The sequence below is a fragment of the Onychomys torridus genome, chromosome 19 (assembly GCF_903995425.1).
Source record: "Onychomys torridus chromosome 19, mOncTor1.1, whole genome shotgun sequence".
Lineage (NCBI taxonomy): Eukaryota > Metazoa > Chordata > Mammalia > Rodentia > Cricetidae > Onychomys > Onychomys torridus.
In genome coordinates this window covers 37120002-37138596 of record NC_050461.1, presented here as the reverse complement: position 1 = coordinate 37138596, position 18595 = coordinate 37120002, and positions in this window count along the sequence as shown.

Below are 18595 nucleotides of genomic sequence, written 5' to 3'. Positions count from 1 at the left end.
AGGCGTTGGTCAAATGTGTAGAAGCCGATGTATTTCCAGATGCTTGGTACACTTGTGGCGGACGTCACCTCAGCTTCTGCTAAGAAATGGAAGGGAAGATTCTAAGCCCAGCAAGAGTTACAAGAATAAGAAAAGATGTCTGGACTTAGCCATGCCAGCAAGGTCCTGATTCTGAGAAGTCTGTGAACTCAGCCAGCAGAAGCAAGGACCCTAACGGCATTTTCAAGGTCAAAGTCTAGAACAAGTGTTGAGGCTGAGAAGATGAAGGATATGAAATGTCGTCGTGTTGCACGGCTTTTGCTCTTCTGCTCACTGTGGCCAGTACTAGACTAGTTTCCCAGAACCAGAGCCTGGGGAAAAGAATTCATGTGTACATGACCTATGAAGAAATTCTCCCAGGAGGAGTCAGGGAGGAGAGGAAACAGACACCAGGAAGAGAACAAGAAACTCAACAAGGAAAAGAAAAAGAGATGTTGGTCAAAGTTTCCAAATAAGGGCAGAAACTCTGCAAAGTTTCAGAGGCCCAGAGGGTGGCTTCAGCCAGTCTTAGAGAATTTCTGAAGTGTGGACTTTGTCTTGGAGTTTGTGGTGACTTGAAGCAAAATGGAGGTGACCAGGGTCGCCGAATGACCTGACTTATGGGAGCTCTTGTGAGACATGAGATCTAGGCATTTCTAGCTCTTTCCACGTGTGGCTAAAGTCATCTAAGGACTGGCCTCTGAAGACAGTCTCTTGTGAAGGCTTGCCAGGGTAGCCTACACAAAAATTAGTAGGGGAGCACACAATCCAGAAAAGATTCTGAAGAGCTCCAGGCAGAAAACCAGTCCTGTCCACCTCACACCTGACCTCTAAATTAGGGGTTTGGTTGTCAGTAAAGAATAAATTAAGGTCTGGGAGGTGGTGGCGCACACCTTTAATCCCAGCACTCAGGAGGCAGAGCCAGGCAGATCTCTGTGAGTTTGGAGCCAACATGGTCTACAGAGCAAGATCCAGAACAGGCACCAGAGAAATCCTGTCTCAAAAAACCAACCAAACAAACAAACAAAAGAATAAGTTAACAGGATGTCAATTGGCTGATCCATTATGAATATGCTGCAGTCAATATAATAAATAGTTACTTTCAACTTTCAATCTAATAGAGCTAAGGAGCTGGTGTACTCAGGGATTCTGGAAGAGCTGGCTTTGAAATATGTAACAGTGAGCCAGCAGGTTCAGAGGAAAGTTGTTATCCATCCCAGATGCCAGGAACGGTCACGTTCTACTGTCCTCAGAGCCCCTAGGAATCCAGGTACACAGGTCTCGGCACCACTGTTCTTCCTGCCTCTCTCCAATATTCCTGATGAGCAAGAAAGGCTTAGAAACGTATCCTTTGGGTGAAATGCCAGGAAGGTTATAAAACCCTAAACATTTTAGTAGAATTGGCATGTAGTTTTCTAAATTAGATTCCAGTGGGTTAGAAAAGAGGCAGTTGACTAATTCAGTTATTCTTCCTGTCTCTTGGACATCCACACTCCATTTGGTCCTAGTGATGGGCACTGGCTGATCCCAGCCCTGTTCCCCAGATACTCAGTTCCTTTATCATTCCTTCCAGATCCATGCCTTGAAGCAGGTTGCTATTCTTATGTGCCATTTTCTCGTACTGAATCAGAGGTCCTCACATTAAAAATATGCCCTGTTAGATCAGAGGCTGGAGAACTCTGTGACAGCAAAATAATAAGGGTGCATTGGCTTCTATGTAATTGTTAAGGCATTAGTAGTGGGGAGGGTCTAATCCTGAAGAACCAGAGATAAAAGATTGTTAGATTCACCCAGACCAGGACATAAATAGCTTGGGCAATAATTCCTCAGGGGTGCATTATATTACAAGGGAGATGGAGACTCCCTGTATCTGAAATGGCCAAAGCTGAAAAGTCTACTTTACACCACATTAGAGAGAGGCACTCACAGATGTTCAGATGTATGAAAACACTCAGCCAAAAGCATCCCTCAGAAGGGGCCAGTGAAACACTTAAGCAAACAACAATAATCATAGAAAAAAAAATCTTTTTAAAAAATTCTCTTGGAGGATGGGGATGAGAACATAGGGGAACAGGAGGTTCGAGCTGGAACAGGGACAGAGTGGGAGAGCAAGAAAAAGAGATATCATGATAAATGAAGACATCATGGGAATAGGGAGAAACAGGGTGCTAGGGAAGTTCCCAGGAATCCACAAAGATGATCCCATCTTAGACTACCGGCAATAGTCGAGAGGATGCCTGAACTGGTCTACTCTGGTGATCAGATGGGTGAATACCCTAACTGCCATCATAGAGCCGTGCTGATGGAAGCAGATGCAGAAATCCAAGGCTGGGTGCCAGGCCAAGCACCAGGAGTCCAGTTGATGAGAGAGAGGGGAGGCATTCTATGAGCAAGGGACATTGAGACCATGATGGGAAAATGTACAGAGACAACCAGCCAAACTAGTGGAAATGCATGAAGTGTGGACCAACAGCTGTGGAGCTCCCATAGGCCCTCTGGATAGGCTAGACAGTTGTTTAGATTGAACTGTTTAGGGGTCCCCCAGGCAGTGGGATAGGGATCCATCCCTGATGCATGAGCGGAGCCCAGCACCTAAGGTGGGGACACCTTGTGCAGCCTTGATGCAGGGAGGAGGGGCTTGGACCTGCCTCATCTGAATGTACCAGGCTCTGCTGACTCCCCATGGGAGACCTTGCCTTGGAGGAGGTGGGAATGAGGGGATAGGTTGGGGGGGAAGGCTGGGGGTGGGAGGAGGTAGGAAAGGGGGATCTGTGATTGGTATGTAAAATGAATAGAAAATTTCTTAATAATAAAAATTTAAAAAATAAAAAATAAAGGACCAATGTGGGGGAAAATCCCCTAGAACTTTATCAGTTTTTCTTTTATATAGCATCGGGGATATACAATACTTTCTTTTACCATAAAAATCATCTTTAGACACAACTTTGATCCCTTAACTTCAGCATAGAAGAATCTGAATTGTTTCAGTAGAACTCAATTCGCCAATAACTACAAATGACTTCTTGAATTTATGAATGGTGCCAGATTCCAGGGTCAAAATCCTTGTGATCAGCAATGCTACTTCTAGGAAAGATTACAGCCATGGTATAAACATCTTTTAAAGGCTTATCCTCACAGAGGCAAATTTGCTTTACCTGTTTGTATAGCCATTGTTCCATTGAAACATTTTTGATAAATCATTTCCATCCGGCCATTGACTTCAGATTGGTGAACAGTTTATTTAGCACAGGGATATTATATATTATAAATCTCCTGAGGGATGTGTGTAATACTACTTTAGACATAGCCTGGTAAAATGAAAATTTAAAAAAATATATGTATTTCAGCCTAACAACTAAATTACAGAAAATATAATGATAGAAAGAATCCGCTGATTCTGCCTATGTTACCACATGGTGGAAGTACCATGTAATGGAATGCTAGTAGGTATCTTTGCACAACTTCATTTTCTGTAACTTTACCCTGATCTCCTAAAATCAGTCATGGTAGACGTCTCTACAGCACAGACAATAATGTGATACTAACTAGAGATTTTTAATTCAGAAAAATCAGTGGTTGAAGAATTACCAGTACCCTGTCCTGGCCAATTCCTCAAAATACCCATCGTCAGCGCTACCCAACACAAGGCAGGCATGCCAGACAGGAAGCTGAAAAAAGAAGTGACTGCTGGAACTAACAGTTGTTAAAATGTCTCACTATGAGATTTTCACCTACCACACTAAGAGAATCCCTCCCAGAACTACAGAGCCAGGGTAAGGCTCCTGAAACATAATCTTCCTTAGCTTTTTAGCTGGCTTGGCTGATCCTTTCAGGTCATTCAAATCTTGTACAAATAGCATGAGAGAGGTCGTCCATGACCTTTAGCTCTAATGATTGTGGTGGCCATTATCTAACCCTTCCACTAGTTTTCTCCAGAATGCTTATCACTGCCGACCTTAGAAGCTCTGTGAACAAAATCTGGTTTTGTTTGGTTTGCTGTAGCATTCTAGCACTGAACACAGTGTATCATCAAAGAGTACAAGGTGAGTGAGTTAAACACCATATGCAATGTCATGGAAGGTTATCTGTAAATTATTACTAGGTAGCAAAAAAAATATTGTAGGAAGATATACGGTTGGTACTCATTATTCATCGATTCCAAAATTATGAATTCACCTGTTCACTGATATGTATCTGTAACCCCAAGACAGTGAGAAGAATGATGCTTTCTGAACCATCATCTGAACAGAGATGAACGTTCCTAGCTGGGGCTGAGAAGCAAGATGACATTAAGACTTTCCTCTTATTTCAGTCCTCACACCGTAATCAAGTGCTTTTCTGTCTTCTCTATTGGCTCTTGCACTAATATTGGGTGTTGCTGCTGTACGTGCCCCAAACACAATGGAGAAGTGCCTTGCAGGGTTCTTCAACGCAAGATGTCTGCAATGTGCCTCCCAGAGGAAAAGTATGCATAGGTAAACTTCATTCGAGCTTGAGTTATAGTGTTATGGCTGACGGAAGTGAGTTAACAATACATATTGAAGTGAAGCAATATACAAAGAATAAGGTTATATATTGGTTGGTGAAAATGATAGCCATCAAAAAAGAACCAACTCAAAAAAATAAAATAGCCAGGCGGTGGTGGCGCACGCCTTTAGTCCCAGCACTCGGGAGGCAGAGCCAAGCAGATCTCTGTGAGTTCGAGGCTAGCCTGGTCTACAAAGTGATTCCAGGAAAGGTGCAAAGCTACACAGAGAAACCTTGTCTCGAAAAAACAAATAATAATAATAATAATAATAATAATAATAATAATAATAATAATAAAATCGCAGGGCTAGAAGTCAATCAAACTGCCTATTTGTACTAAGGAGAAAATAACTGTGCTCAAAACAAAGGCATTTGTTTTGAGTTTGATCTTTTTCTGCATACTACATGTAAACCACTAGATTTTTAAAAAAGTATCCTACGCAACCTTCCCAGAAATACTGGCCCTTTAATAAAAAATGACTTTTATTATCTTCCAAGAAGGAATACATTCCCCAGTTAGTTTAAATATTCTTTATAAAATTATTTCTACTATTTATAAAAGCAGGTGGTTTTTACATGCAACACTGAGTATTACTAAATACAAGGACTGTTGCTAATTTATTCCAGGCATTAAAAACCTTAGGGCATGTACAGGTAGGTGGAAAAACAGGATTTTGCCAGTCAACCCTGGTATAATGTGTGAGAGGCAAAGACTGTTTGCAGAGCTCAAACCCTGGTTCTTATTTCTTGACCAGAAAGCCAGGAAGTAAGAATTTGGGTGACTTTTCCCCTTTCCCACATAATAGCAACAGTACAACAGAACCCAGCTCGGCTGTGCAGTCGGCAAGAGCTGAACACTGTTCTCTCCACTTGCTTACCCAATCCCAGCCCTATGAGTCCCTTTAACCAGGGGGTCTCCAATAAGATGTTATTCTCAAAAAGGGTGCTGCGTGTAAACACGTGAACTCAGACTCTCAGGTAACCCAAAACGTAAGAAAACTGAGGCAATTAAATGTGCCATCTTTGGGCCTTCCCTGCGTCCCCCAGCACAAAAGGAGAAGCTGGAGGGTAGGTGTTCCTGAGAGGCCACTGTAGTGTGATGGTGACACTAAACATACCCAGCACACTCTGCCATCGTCAATGACAAGAAGCTGTAGCATGGGATCTGGAGTAGGAATCTTCTCATTGGATTTTTTCCTCTAAAAGAACAACAGAGACCATGCATTGTGCTGGCTCGATATCAGGCACAAAACCTGACTTCGTTTCTTTCCCAAATACATTTTTGCTTCCTTAAATGAAGGAATTTATTTAAAAAAAAAAAAAAAAAAAGGTTCCCAGGCCATTTATCAGTCCTTCAGTAGGAGCATTTATATTACTGGCTAAGAATAAAATTTAAGCAGTTCAGGGGTTAAAAAAAAAAATCACCATGCAAACTAATCTTACCCCAAGCCTGCAGCCAATCTCATTGAATTTTAAGTAAGGTTGTGAGTCTTCCTTCTTCCCAGCTCAAATATATTTTACTAAATGTAGAACTCATTTTTTTCACTATATATTTAACAACTCATTAATATTCATTATGGCTTACAGATGGACCAAAGATGGGCTTCTCCTGAGTCCTCCTTCACATTAATTCTTAGTCTTTGAGAGGAAAAGGTGGACCTGGATTAACCTCTGGCCTTGACCATTCTTAGGGCAGGTAAATCCTAAGGTATCACCGATATTCAGCAAAATAAATACATTTTAGGAGTCTAGAGTTAACTTTCATTAATAAGCTTATAATGAATTTTCTTCCTAGGAGCATTTGCCTGAGGAATTTGGAATCTGTTATTGGAATATAGTAAATTCTAAGTTTTGAAAAGGCCACTTACTTGGCTGAGCACAGTTTCTCTTTATAAATGCATCTATTTGCCTCTGAAAAAGATGGTCTTGGTCTCTGTAGGGTTTGGGGCAGCTATTCATAACATTTCTCTTTTGGCCAACTTTTGGCCAAAAATATGTTGGCTGTAGCATCTTTCTCCTCTTCTGTTCCATTGGTACTAAGGTCAGGTTGGTGGCTATACTGTGAGCTTGAAGAGCTTAATTGGAACTATGTCATTATCCTTCACAATGAACAGAAATACAATTGGCTCTGAGTAGTGTCATCTTCATCAGAAAAGAATCGGCTGCGTCTTTATTATGCCCTCTGTACAAACAGAAACAGTCCTTTTGAACTCTTGGTGATGGGAAGGCACTCTCATGATCATCTTATAGCAGAAGAGATATGAGGGCCTTGGAATCATTCTCTACAACCACCTCCAAGAGTGGAAAACATGGCGGGGGGGGGGGGGGGGGGGGGGGGGGGGGACGACATGACACATTTCCCAGGGGACATTTCCCAAGTTATTCTTGAGTCAGTAGTGTAGACGATTTTCTAAATGGTCTTATTAAATAAGAAGCACAGAGCCACATATAAGGGTGAAAGCCATAGAGATCAGGGAAATAGTGAAAGCCACCAGCTAGCCTTAACTCACCACGCTGCTATAGCTTTCCAAGAAAGCTACTTCCTGTCTACCCAGGTTTTTATTGCCTTGCTGTTCTGCCTTCTCATTGGCTCTTAGCCCAGCTACCTCACTTTCTTGTTACTGCCGATCTGTACAGACCTCAAGTTCTCTGTGGTTGATACTGGGATTAAAGGCGTGTGTCACCATGTTTGGCTGTTCCTTAGTGTGTCCTTGAACACATAGAGACCCAGCCTACCTTGTGATCAGATTAAGGGCATGTGCTACCACTGCCTGACTTTTGTGTTAATGGCTTGCTATTACCTCTGATCTCCAGGCAAACTTTATTAGCATACAAATAAAATATTACCACATTTCAGCACAAATAAAATATCACCACACAGTAGGTCTTACACTGGAGTAGACATTTAATCCACAGAGGAAAAACCTATAAGAAGCCACCATCCTATAATCTTGCATGAGTGACTGTCTTGGTCCTACCTACTATGAAGTCAGTCTCTCATGCTGCGTCCTTACCTGTGACTTCCTCTCCCTTCCATGAAAAGATGACACCTGATCCATGCTGTCATGGCTTCCCACTCTTTTTCTCATGATTTTAGCTAGAAAAGCTTCAATTAGAAGTCTTAGCATCTCAAAATCAAATTGAAAGGTGTGGTGGTATTGTGTTCCCAAAATATTGTGCATGCTAATAAACTTATCTGGGGTCAGAGAACAGGACAGCCACAATATTAAACATAGATGTTAGGCAGTGGTAGCACACGTCTTTAATCCTAGCATTCCAGAGGCAGAGATCTACCTAGATCTCTGTGTGTTCAAGGATACAGCCAAGCACGGTGACTCACGCCTTTAATCCCAGAAAGTGAGCCTTTAATCCCAGGAGTGATGGTAGAAAGCAGAAAGATACATAAGGCGTGAGGACCAGAAACTAGAAGCTTTTGGCTGGTTAAGCATTCAGACTTTCGAGAAGCAGTTCAGCTGAGATTTATTTGGATAAGGACTTAGAGGCTTCCAGTCTGAGGAAACAGGATCAGCTGAGGAATTGGCGAGGTGAGGTAGCTACACATCCCAGTGAGCTTCCTAAACTCTTCTAACCTCTGATTTTTATTTTATTTTGTCTTATTTATTTTTATTATTACTATTATATATTTGTTTGTTTGTTTTGGTTTTATGAGACAGGGTTTCTCTATGTAGCCTTGACTGTCCTGGAACTCCCTCTGTAGACCAGGCTGGCCTTGAACTCACAGATCCACTTACCTCTGCCTCCTGAGTGCTGGGATTAAAGGCATGTGCCAGCACCACCACTTGGTTCCAACCTCTGATTTTAATACAACATGTGGCCCACCTGCTCTGCCACATTGCCACAAGCCTTGTGCTTCTGCAGATGCCACTTGAGATCGCAAGCTTACCACTCAGGTGTGCCAGCATGTCCTTGTCCCCTCCTCTCTGCTTCCATTTTCTCAAAAACACTAACAGCACTCATCTCAGAGAAGAGATGAGAGCAGGGCCATGTTTCTTCCCATTGGCTTAGTCTTCAACTATCATTTCCCTCTCGTTTCACCTTTGGAAGATGCAACACCAAGCCAACAATGAGCTTTTAATGATTAATTTCATCTCAACAGAATGTTTGATGTGGCAAAACCTCCTAATTTCATATACATAATCTCGTGGATATAGAGAGAGTGTGTCATAGTGTCTTACTCTTGGATATATATTATATCACCTTCTGTTATTCTTCCCTGTGTAAGTTTAATCTTCTTCAAACAATGATGAGTTTCCATAGGAAGCCTTAGTTCTCATCTGCCTCCCTAACAGAACACTGAGATATTTTGCCTTCAAGCTGAGAACCTTAGATTTACATTTCGCCAATTACTAATTAACCATAATGTCAGTTACCTTGGTCAAATGCCTCCTCTTTGTGCTAAGCACCTCTAGCCGAGGCCCCCACTGCCTACACCTTCAGTCATTGGCTCACTTATTTGTAATCATTAAAGGAAGTTCAAGGAAACCTGCTGTTGCTGGAGCAAGAAAATAGGAGCGGGATACAGAGGAAGACTAAACTGGAAAGAACAGAGCCAATGACATAGATAGTCCTGTTTTCTTTGTCTTTCTCTGAAACAGAGTTGAAGATGAGAACATACTTTCCGGATCTGAATTACAGAGGTCTGAATCCATGACTCCTACCTATGGCTGAGAGTTTAATATCCTTCCTCTATGCCTCCCTTTCCTTACTTACACAATGGGAATAATAATAATTAATAATAATAAAAGGTTGCTATCATTTGATCTGGTTCCCCTATGAACAAGTTTCTCAGAGAGAGGAATTTGCATAAGAAGGTGTGTTCTCAGCAAATGCACCAGAATGCAGTGAGAGGAAAGATGGAGAAGTGAAGCTTAAGCTTGAAGCCTTTGCATGGTGAAGGTTCCAGCTGGCCCCAAAGAGCTCAAGCCATGGCTATGAGCAGATACAGGCCTGTCCCGGGAGCTGGGCAAGCTCTAGAAAGGGATGTAACCTGAAACACACAGCCCCCTGTTGCCAAGAGCAGAGTCCGGGAAAGGACTTCACTATGAATTCACAGCAGACAACATTCCAGTAGACAAGGGAGTGGACACTTTCATCCTGTAAGGGCATATCCAGGTGGCACCTTGGAGCATCCATTACAGTTGATTTAAGGACTAAGTAAATAAATTTGTATGAGTTACTTAGACTGTACCATGTATATTTTAACTCAAGTATCAGCCATCATATGAGTTTCATTAGCTAGAAGGTCTCTTTACTTTACCTGAGGGCTTCCAGGCTATGATGTGAAAACCAGGATGGCAGCATGTCATTCTATTTCAGTATCTGACATAGCTAAACTCTGTAAATATTTATGCATGTATTGAGTTATTCATGCTTGCTTCTCTGGCAGTTAAATAAACCTTACAATTGTTATGGAATAATCTTTCTGTACACTGTGAAAATGTGTTGCTCTCATTGTTCATAAAAAGCTGATCAGCCAATAGCGAGGCAGAATTTTTGGACCAGAGCATGCCAGGAAGAAGCAGGGAAGAGTCAGAGGAGTAGCCAGCCATACACAGAAAGGAAACAGGAGGTACAGATGAAAGAGAGGTAACACCATGTGTCAGAATGTACATTCATATAAATGGGTTAATTTAAGCTTAAAAGCTAGTTAGTAATAAGCCTGAGCTATTGGCCAGGCATTTATAATTAATATTACATTTCAGTATAGTTATTTTGGAAACAGTTGGCAGGACAGAACTGATTGGTGATCTAAACAGAAAACTCTGCCTACATAGCTTGTTTTCTTTTCAAGGATTTATTTCCATACTATCTGTCACAGCTTTCAACAAATAGAAGAATACAATGTCTTCCTGACTAAACATCGCCATCATTGAACACAGCTGCTGGTGACTTTACTAATACACACCAATGAAAAGAAGATGAAATTTTTTACAAAAGAGACCAAGCATAGATGAGTATTTACATATCACCAGGACTAGAACAAGGGAAATCTCCTGTGGTGATATTTTCTTGTGCTCTAATAAAATTTGCCTGAAGATCAGAGGACAGAACTAGCCACAGAGTTAACCACAGAGGTCAGGCAGTGGTGGCACACACCTTTAATCCCAGCACTTGAAATCTCATGTCTTTGCTATCAGTATTTGGGAAGCACATACACCATTAATCCCAGCACTAGGTTTAGAAATCCCGGAAGGTTAGGAAAGGAAGTGATATGACTGGGCAGAGAAAGGCATATAAGGCAGAGGAGACAGGAACTGAGACCCTTTCTGCTGAGGGCTCAGAGGCATTCAGTCTGAGGGTTCGTGGAGACCGGATCTTCTCTTTTCAGCTGAGGAGTTGGCGAGGTGAGGAGCAGCTGTGGCTTATTTCCTCCAATCTTTCAGCATTTACCCTGATATCTGGCTCTTGGTTTTTGTTATAAGACCATTTAGGACTCGTGCAACAATCTCTGACTACAATACATCCTTCCTATGTACATTGGGATGTCTCTCTCCTCTTTGTAATATCCCAAGCTCTAGCTACCCAGGACCCAAAGCTAGGGGACTCCGAGGCTGTAAAAGATCTGACTTATAAATATAGCTCCCCAGCTTATGTCTTCTTAGTTCAAAGGATACAAAATTTCACTTTGGATCAGTGAATTTAAGAACTGTAATACAGTGACTATAGTTAATTACAATGTATTATATTCTTCAAAATCACTTTTTACGGTAAGCACCTTACTTAACACATAAAGTTTATTGTCTTGGCTTAAATATATGTGTATGTCTAAAAGCATGTTACAGATGATAAATCTATACAGTTTGGGTCAATTAAAAATAAATAAAACTAGAAAAATTAATACTTTATCTCTCTCACCATATATATATATATATATATATATATATATATATATACATAAAACTTTTGCTCAAAATGTTGTTATATCATGAATAACAATGTGTGAGTTTGTTTAATGGTGATGATGAATAAGTGCCATTTTCTTGCCTGAATTTTCTCTCTCTTCCTTCCTTCCTTCCTTCCTTTCTTCCTTCCTTCCTTCCTTCCTTCCTTCCTTTCTTTCTCTCTTTCTTTCTTGTGTTTTGGTTTTGTTTTTGAAACAGGGTTTCTCTGTGTAGCACTAGCTGTCTTGGCATGCTCTATACACCAGGCTCTGCCTGCCTCTGCCTGGACTGCTATGATTAAAGGTGTACATCACGACTGCCCATCCATATCCTGAATTTTTTTTTTATCACAGCTCAATAAATACATCAGCATTATTATATATGTCAAGCTAAGAAAATATGCCTATCCCCAATCTCTAGACCACTTCATTCTCCCTAATATGCCTTTCCTGTCCTGAGGGCATCAGAGACCAACCTCACAAATCTATGTATGCTAGGTGCTAGAACCAAGCAGAACCAAGTATGTAAATTCTCTGTTCAGATGTAGCTTGCAACCCACTAGGAAAGATGATCCATAGAAGAGAAATCTGTATTCCTGAGAAATGAAGGAGAAATAAAAGGCATGTGGCATAATTATTTTCAGGGTCATTGTTTCAAACTGTATTGGGCAGGAACTGATCAAGAAACTCTAGGAAAGGAACCATGCTCAAGTTGAGGTCCAGAAGGAAGCAGGAGCTTGCCAACAAGACTGATGGAGGAAATCTGGGCCCAGGGAAAACCAAGTGGAAACAGAGGGGATCTGCAGCATTACCAGGGGCAGGTGGACAGGGTCATTGAAATCTCCAAGACCGAAATTCAGAGATCACCTTAATGGGACCCTTAACATGAAGAAGTTTTGGGGTGTTGGTTTGTTTGGTCCATTCTATAAAGTGTTCACCTCAGAAGCACCAGGACAGGAGTTTAGTTCCCAGAAGCCACATAAAGATCCAGTATGTGGTGATCTGCACACTTTTAATCCCAGAGGCTCATTGGCCGGCCCATCTAGTCAAATTATTGCTCCAGACCAATAAGAGGCTCTGTCTCAAAAGAGGTGAGCATTCCTGAGGATGACACTGGAGGAAACTGTCTTCTGGCCTTGCTCATTTGCATGTACACTTGCATCCACACATGTGCATGCACATACACACAAATGTACACGAACGTATGCACATGCACTCAAACACACACACGGGAATAAATATAAAATACAGCTTTTTGGCTTGCCACTAAAATCTTACTTTACTTATTCTACTAAAAATCAATCACCGTGATAGGTATTAAAAGTCCACTCTGCGCCAGACAATACTAGTTCTCTAGTAGATTTCGCTATGACGAGGGTGGGGGGGGGGGAGACTGGTAGACATTACATAAAAGAAGCATGAGTGTTGGGAAGGAGCAAAGAGACAAGGCAACCCCAGAAGGCCATTGACTTCAAAGAAGACCTCCTGCTGGAAGTAACATCTAATTGGAGATGGAAATGAAATGGCTCTGGGGCCTGAAGTACAATAGAAGACAAATAAAAAGCTACTGGAACCATTGATGGGAGGGATTATCCTGCCTACAGATGTGGAGGGATCTGGAAGGTGGCTACGACCCAGAAGGGGGCCTTGAGGGGGTCAGAGTATGAGGAAGACATGTGAAGGGGACAGAGAACATGTAATCCTTTAAGCCTCAAAACATTTTTCTGGTGGAATTATATGTAAAATTAGATTAATAGATCAAGAAACTTTTGTACTGCTTTCAATGCAAATCCAAGTTTCTTCTTCTCCTTCTTCTTCTCCTCCTCCTCCTTCTTCCTTCCTTCTTCTTCTTCCTCCTCCTCCTCCTTCTTCTTCTTGTTCTTTTTCTCCTTCTTCTTCTCCTCCTCCTCCTTCTTTTCCTCCTCCTCCTCTTTTTCTTTTCATATAGTGTTGGGAATTGAACCATGGATCTCACACATGCGAGGCAAGTACCTTTCCAGGGATCTATATCTTCACCCTGTCAGTATTATGTTTATTGGACAATATTTTGCAACTCATCGTTTTTCTCCGCTGGACAAAAATGATTTCCTGTTTAATTTACTCCATGCTCCCATTCAATCTAACTTCACAAATTTAACAACAGATCTCATTCTCCAAGTCACCAAAAGGCCAGTGTCCCCCCATGGACCTTATCAGAGATACCCTACGCATTTTAAAGTAATATGGACACTAAAGATGGATTAAGACACTAAAGATGGAAGCCGCGATATCTCAATGCATCCTGAGTATGGTGGCTTTGACAGTGTGTTTTTCACGATGTCTCAGAATTCCAGGAGAAGGAATTCATTGGGGTTTTGTTTGTTATCTCTTCAGACACGTCTCTCAGTACCAGCTCTTCCTTAACTAGATAAACTATTGAATAGAGAAGTTTTATTCCCAGGCCCCCCCACCCTTTGGGGAACTTGAATGACTTGACATAATCCTTCTACGGGTTCCCACAAGACCTATCACCAGCTCCACACAGCATCCCTCAGCCCTAAGATTTGTATTCAAATTCTGGTTCCCTCATGCAAATCTCATGTAAAAATGAGTAAGAAGCCTGAAGGGGAGGAGGTGGAACCCCAGACTGAGGAAGCAAGCGATCACAAAGGAACAAATGGAATTAACTGCAGAAAAGAGTCCAGAGAAGAGACTGCCAAGGACCTTCAACACCTTCTCAAGCAAGTTACAAGGGTTTCTACAAACAGGAAGCTCTTAACAGTTATTTCACTACAATGTTGGCTACATTTCACAATGATTGGGTGTTTTTGGGAGTCCAAATGCATTGCAATTTTTTTTTTAGTAAGTTATTCAGTTCAATTCTAAACACAGTTTCAAATACACTGATATATCCCACAACTACTACCCAGTGGACTTATGCCAGAAGCAAGTCGTTCCCTTGAAGGATTAGCTCTGCCTCTACACTGGCTCATTGACATACAGAAAAAGACAAAGAGACACATGGCTTCGATGTACACTCCAAATCCAAGAAAAGTACTAGGAAAAAACCTCTAATGCCTAACTTTACATCATCAATCAAAAGTAGTAGCAAGCTCAAGTTCCACGCCTCATCCTGTGGATTCAGCCTGCTTCCTCACTGTACTGTGGTGGTGTATTAATTTAAACAGAGCCATCTTTACTCATAAAATAAACCAAGAGAGGTTTGTTGGGTGTTTACTCTTGATAATGGGTGTCATTTTTTTTTTAAATCTTAAAAACATGGAATAGAATCATGTGAAAAAAATAAATAAATAAACTGTTAGTGCTGGAGCCATTTATTATATTGCAGTGTGATTTCATTTATATAAGGTATTAATAAGCTTCCTCCTGCTGATAGTAAGATGTGAGCCGCACCTGCATATGTACTGCAAACAGTACAGAAGCCATCGGCCTCCACTGGGGAGTTAGCTAATATTTACTTGAAAAACAATTTTTATCTAGATTTGTGCTCCAGCTCATCCTTTCAATAGATCTAAGCAAGCAGAGGGGGTCTGAGGCAGGAGTTATTACACACACAGCAGATTCTCAGCACTGCGTTTGTCTTGATTGGGCTCTTCCAACCCCTCTAAGATGTTCTTGGGGTCCCTGAACAATCTATGAGCTCTGCCACTGCTCACACCGGCACAGCGGTGGCTTTCAAATAGAGTCACTCAGTGAAACCCAAGCATAACAATGGGAAATGGTGGATCCACTCTCCAGCTGGTGTTCTCAAACGCTTTTCCCAAGGCTGGTATCTCCCCCACCCCCCATCAATTCCCTAAATCCCTTCTACAGACTCCAAATGCTTCAGGGTTTAACAGTTGCATGGTGAGCATTGACAAACACATGCTACTTTCTGCAGGGGATATGTGCAGATACAGGGCTGGGAGCTAAAAGAGTTCTGCAACTCAAGACGATATCCATTATGTCTTGCTTTTCTGTACCCATCAAGTGCCACAACAGCATCGGCCACTCTCCTGTCACACAATGAGAAAGAAAGTAATGGATGCTATGGAGCCATTGAGTGTAAAGGGCCAAATGGGAAGCAAGACATGAAAACTCAATATTTATAAGTGAGAGAAGATGTTTGTAAGAACTAAAGTGATTTGTCTAATATTAAGTCAACAAGCAGTGCCCTCATGTCGAGCTCCCGCCTCCCTCTGCTGGTATTATGTTTCTCACAATTTGAGGTGCAGGAGGACAGGGCCATCCTTGAGCCATTCACCACAGCATACCCAGTGTGTAGCATAACATATGACACTCAGTGCAAAGAAAAATAAAGAAAAAATATCGAATTGTTGCATCCCGAATCTAACTCGGATTTTTGTCCAGTTTTGTTTGTTTTCTGTTCGGTTTATACAGCTGGAAAAGGGGTTGTAGTAGAGAAAAAAATAGACAAGAGAGTCACCAGCAGACTCATGGGGGTTCTGTTATGATTTTTGTACAGAAAGGATGAAGTTAGTTAGAACTACCAAAAACTTGAACTGGAAATAGCATCAAGGCAAAAACATCCAGCCCCAAAGTGTGAGACTTTAAAGTCAACATGGCTTTAAAAAGTTATGTTGGTGTGAGTACGACAGAGACACAGAGGTCCAGGACTGAGCAGCTAAAACACTCTTGTCCCCACCAAGGCAGTAGCCCAGAGTGTGGGCTGCAGGTACTTCCCAGACATAGCTATAAAGTTCTCACCCACATCCTCTTTCATGGAGCTTTTGGCCTCCTTGAGGCCTTGGCTCTGAAAGCCACTCACTCACACAGGGAGGACTCTGAATCTAATCTGGAATCTCTCAGCTGTCCTTCAGAGCCCAGTTTACAGCAAATCCTATTGCAGGATGTTTTGAGAAGCAGTAAAGGTTAAAACACACACACACACACACACACACACACACACACACACACACACACACAAACCCGCCCCTGTAAGCTTCCTCCAATGTCACGGGCACTCTGCCAGCCCTGGCCCTGGCACCACAAGGGCTTTGATATTGTGGATGTGCCATACTGATGAGTCTCCTCACGGCTACCCCTCTGTAGTGCTGGGGCATTAATCCCAGGACCTTGTGCAATTTCAGCAAGTGTTCTACCATTGAGTACAAACCCAGACCTTGATTGTTTGAGGTAGGTTGTTATTATGGAGCAACTTCAGTTTTGAACCCACAATGCTGCCCAGGCTGGCCTTGAACCCAAGAGCCTCCTGCCTCCACTTTCCCAATGCTGAGCCATATAAATCTTTTCATGGCCCATAATAATCTCTTCTGTGCTTAGATGATTCAGCCACTTAAATACTAGTCTACCTCAAATGTCTATTTTCTGGTTCAATATCTTTCCTGGCTTTCATTCTAAGGCATGCCAATTTCATGTCTTAAAGGCTCATTAAAAGCAAAATTTCCTAATCTTGAGTGAGCACAGAAAATCTGTAATGTGTGTGGATTCAGTGTATAGGTTTCACTACTCACTGAAGTTGACTGGTTGCCCCAAATCAAGACTCTTGATGTTTGAGTCACTTACAGACATGTCCAGAGAGGTGAGGATGTCCAGTTGTCAGTTGATAGCACACATTCTTAGGAAGTAAAATCAAGTATTGTTCTTTAGGCCAGGCCACGGGTCTGTGATTTCAAGATAACTTGTAAACACACCAACTTGATAAAATTTATTTATAAATCCAAAATAAATAAGTACACTAAAGAAAAAAAATATTAGGTAAGTTTCTTCTGGGTACAAGCCATAGCACCATGGGATGTGACATCAGTGATCATGAATCAACAATATGTATTGAATAAGGTGTCATCAAAGAGAAGCATACATAACACAGAAGGTTTTTTTTGTTTTTTTTTTGTGTGTGTGTGGGGGGGGTTTTGTTTTGTTTTGTTTTTATGTGCATTGGTGTTTTGCCTGCATGGGAGTGTTGAGTACCCTGAAAATGGTGTTACAGATAGTTGGGAGCTGACATGTGGCTGCTGGGAATTGAACCCAGGTCCTGTAGAAGAACAGCCAGTGAGCCATCATCTCTCCAGCCCCAAGACAGCACCGATCAGCTGATTGAAAATGCTGTGACCAGAGGTTAAAGGAACCTACATTTGTATTGCCCCCAGGAACTGTTTCATATTCCCTAATTCAGAGACAACTTTGTAGAAATAACTACTATTACGAATCCACTGTAATTATTCTTGATTCCTGCTTAGATCCCTACCAGTAATATCCTAGAAGGAATTTTTGGCTTCTCTCACGGTTTCCACATCTAATCTGTACTCAGCCTACGTAAACAAGTACTCCCACCCTCTCATTTTCCCCACCCTGATCAGTTCTCAGCCATTTTACATCAAATAGCCACCAGGAGCCCCCAGCGACTCTGCGTAGTTCATCTTCGGCCTATGTGAACAGCTGGTGACTGCACCTTAGCTTCACCTGGGTCATCTCACCATGTCTGAATCCACACCCAAGCTCCAAATTCACAGGGGGAGAGCTGGACCCTCCGGCATTTGTCAAATGTCCCTCCCCTATGTCTTTGCAAATATGCACATCCCTTCTCTAGTGTGTGTTTTCTTACATCTCTGAGTTGGTGGATACCTAGGCTATCTTTCGAAACACATGTAAACTCACACCACAAAAATGAAGCTTCCCCGATTAAGAGCAGGAAAAGACAAGAACTCCTTGTTCAGGGCTCCCCACTGCCCTGGTGCATGATTTTTCCAGTCTCCCTGATCCTGTTCAGGAGTAAATGTATATTTTTCCTTATCTTTGCCTTTCTACACTAAGCTCCTTAGAAATAAGGGCGATGTTTTGTTCTCCCAAGAAGTTTCCAGTACCGGCTAGAACATGCGATTCAATAGATAGCATTGAAAGAATGAATGAGTGAATAAATAAATTATATCATTCCTTCAGACGTTGAGCTGACTTATTCTCCCATATGAAGTGGATCTCATTATTGGCCCCAGCTCAGTTCCTGCTTAAAGTCATTATAATTTAGGAACGATCACCCACAGGGGACTGTTACCAGTGAAAACTTTATCACAAGGCAGTAACTGTCAGAAAGGCAAACTCAACAGTATTTCTTTTTTTTGGAGCTGAGGATCGAACCCAGGGCCTTGCGCTTGCTGGGCAAGCACTCTACCACTGAGCTAAATCCGCAAC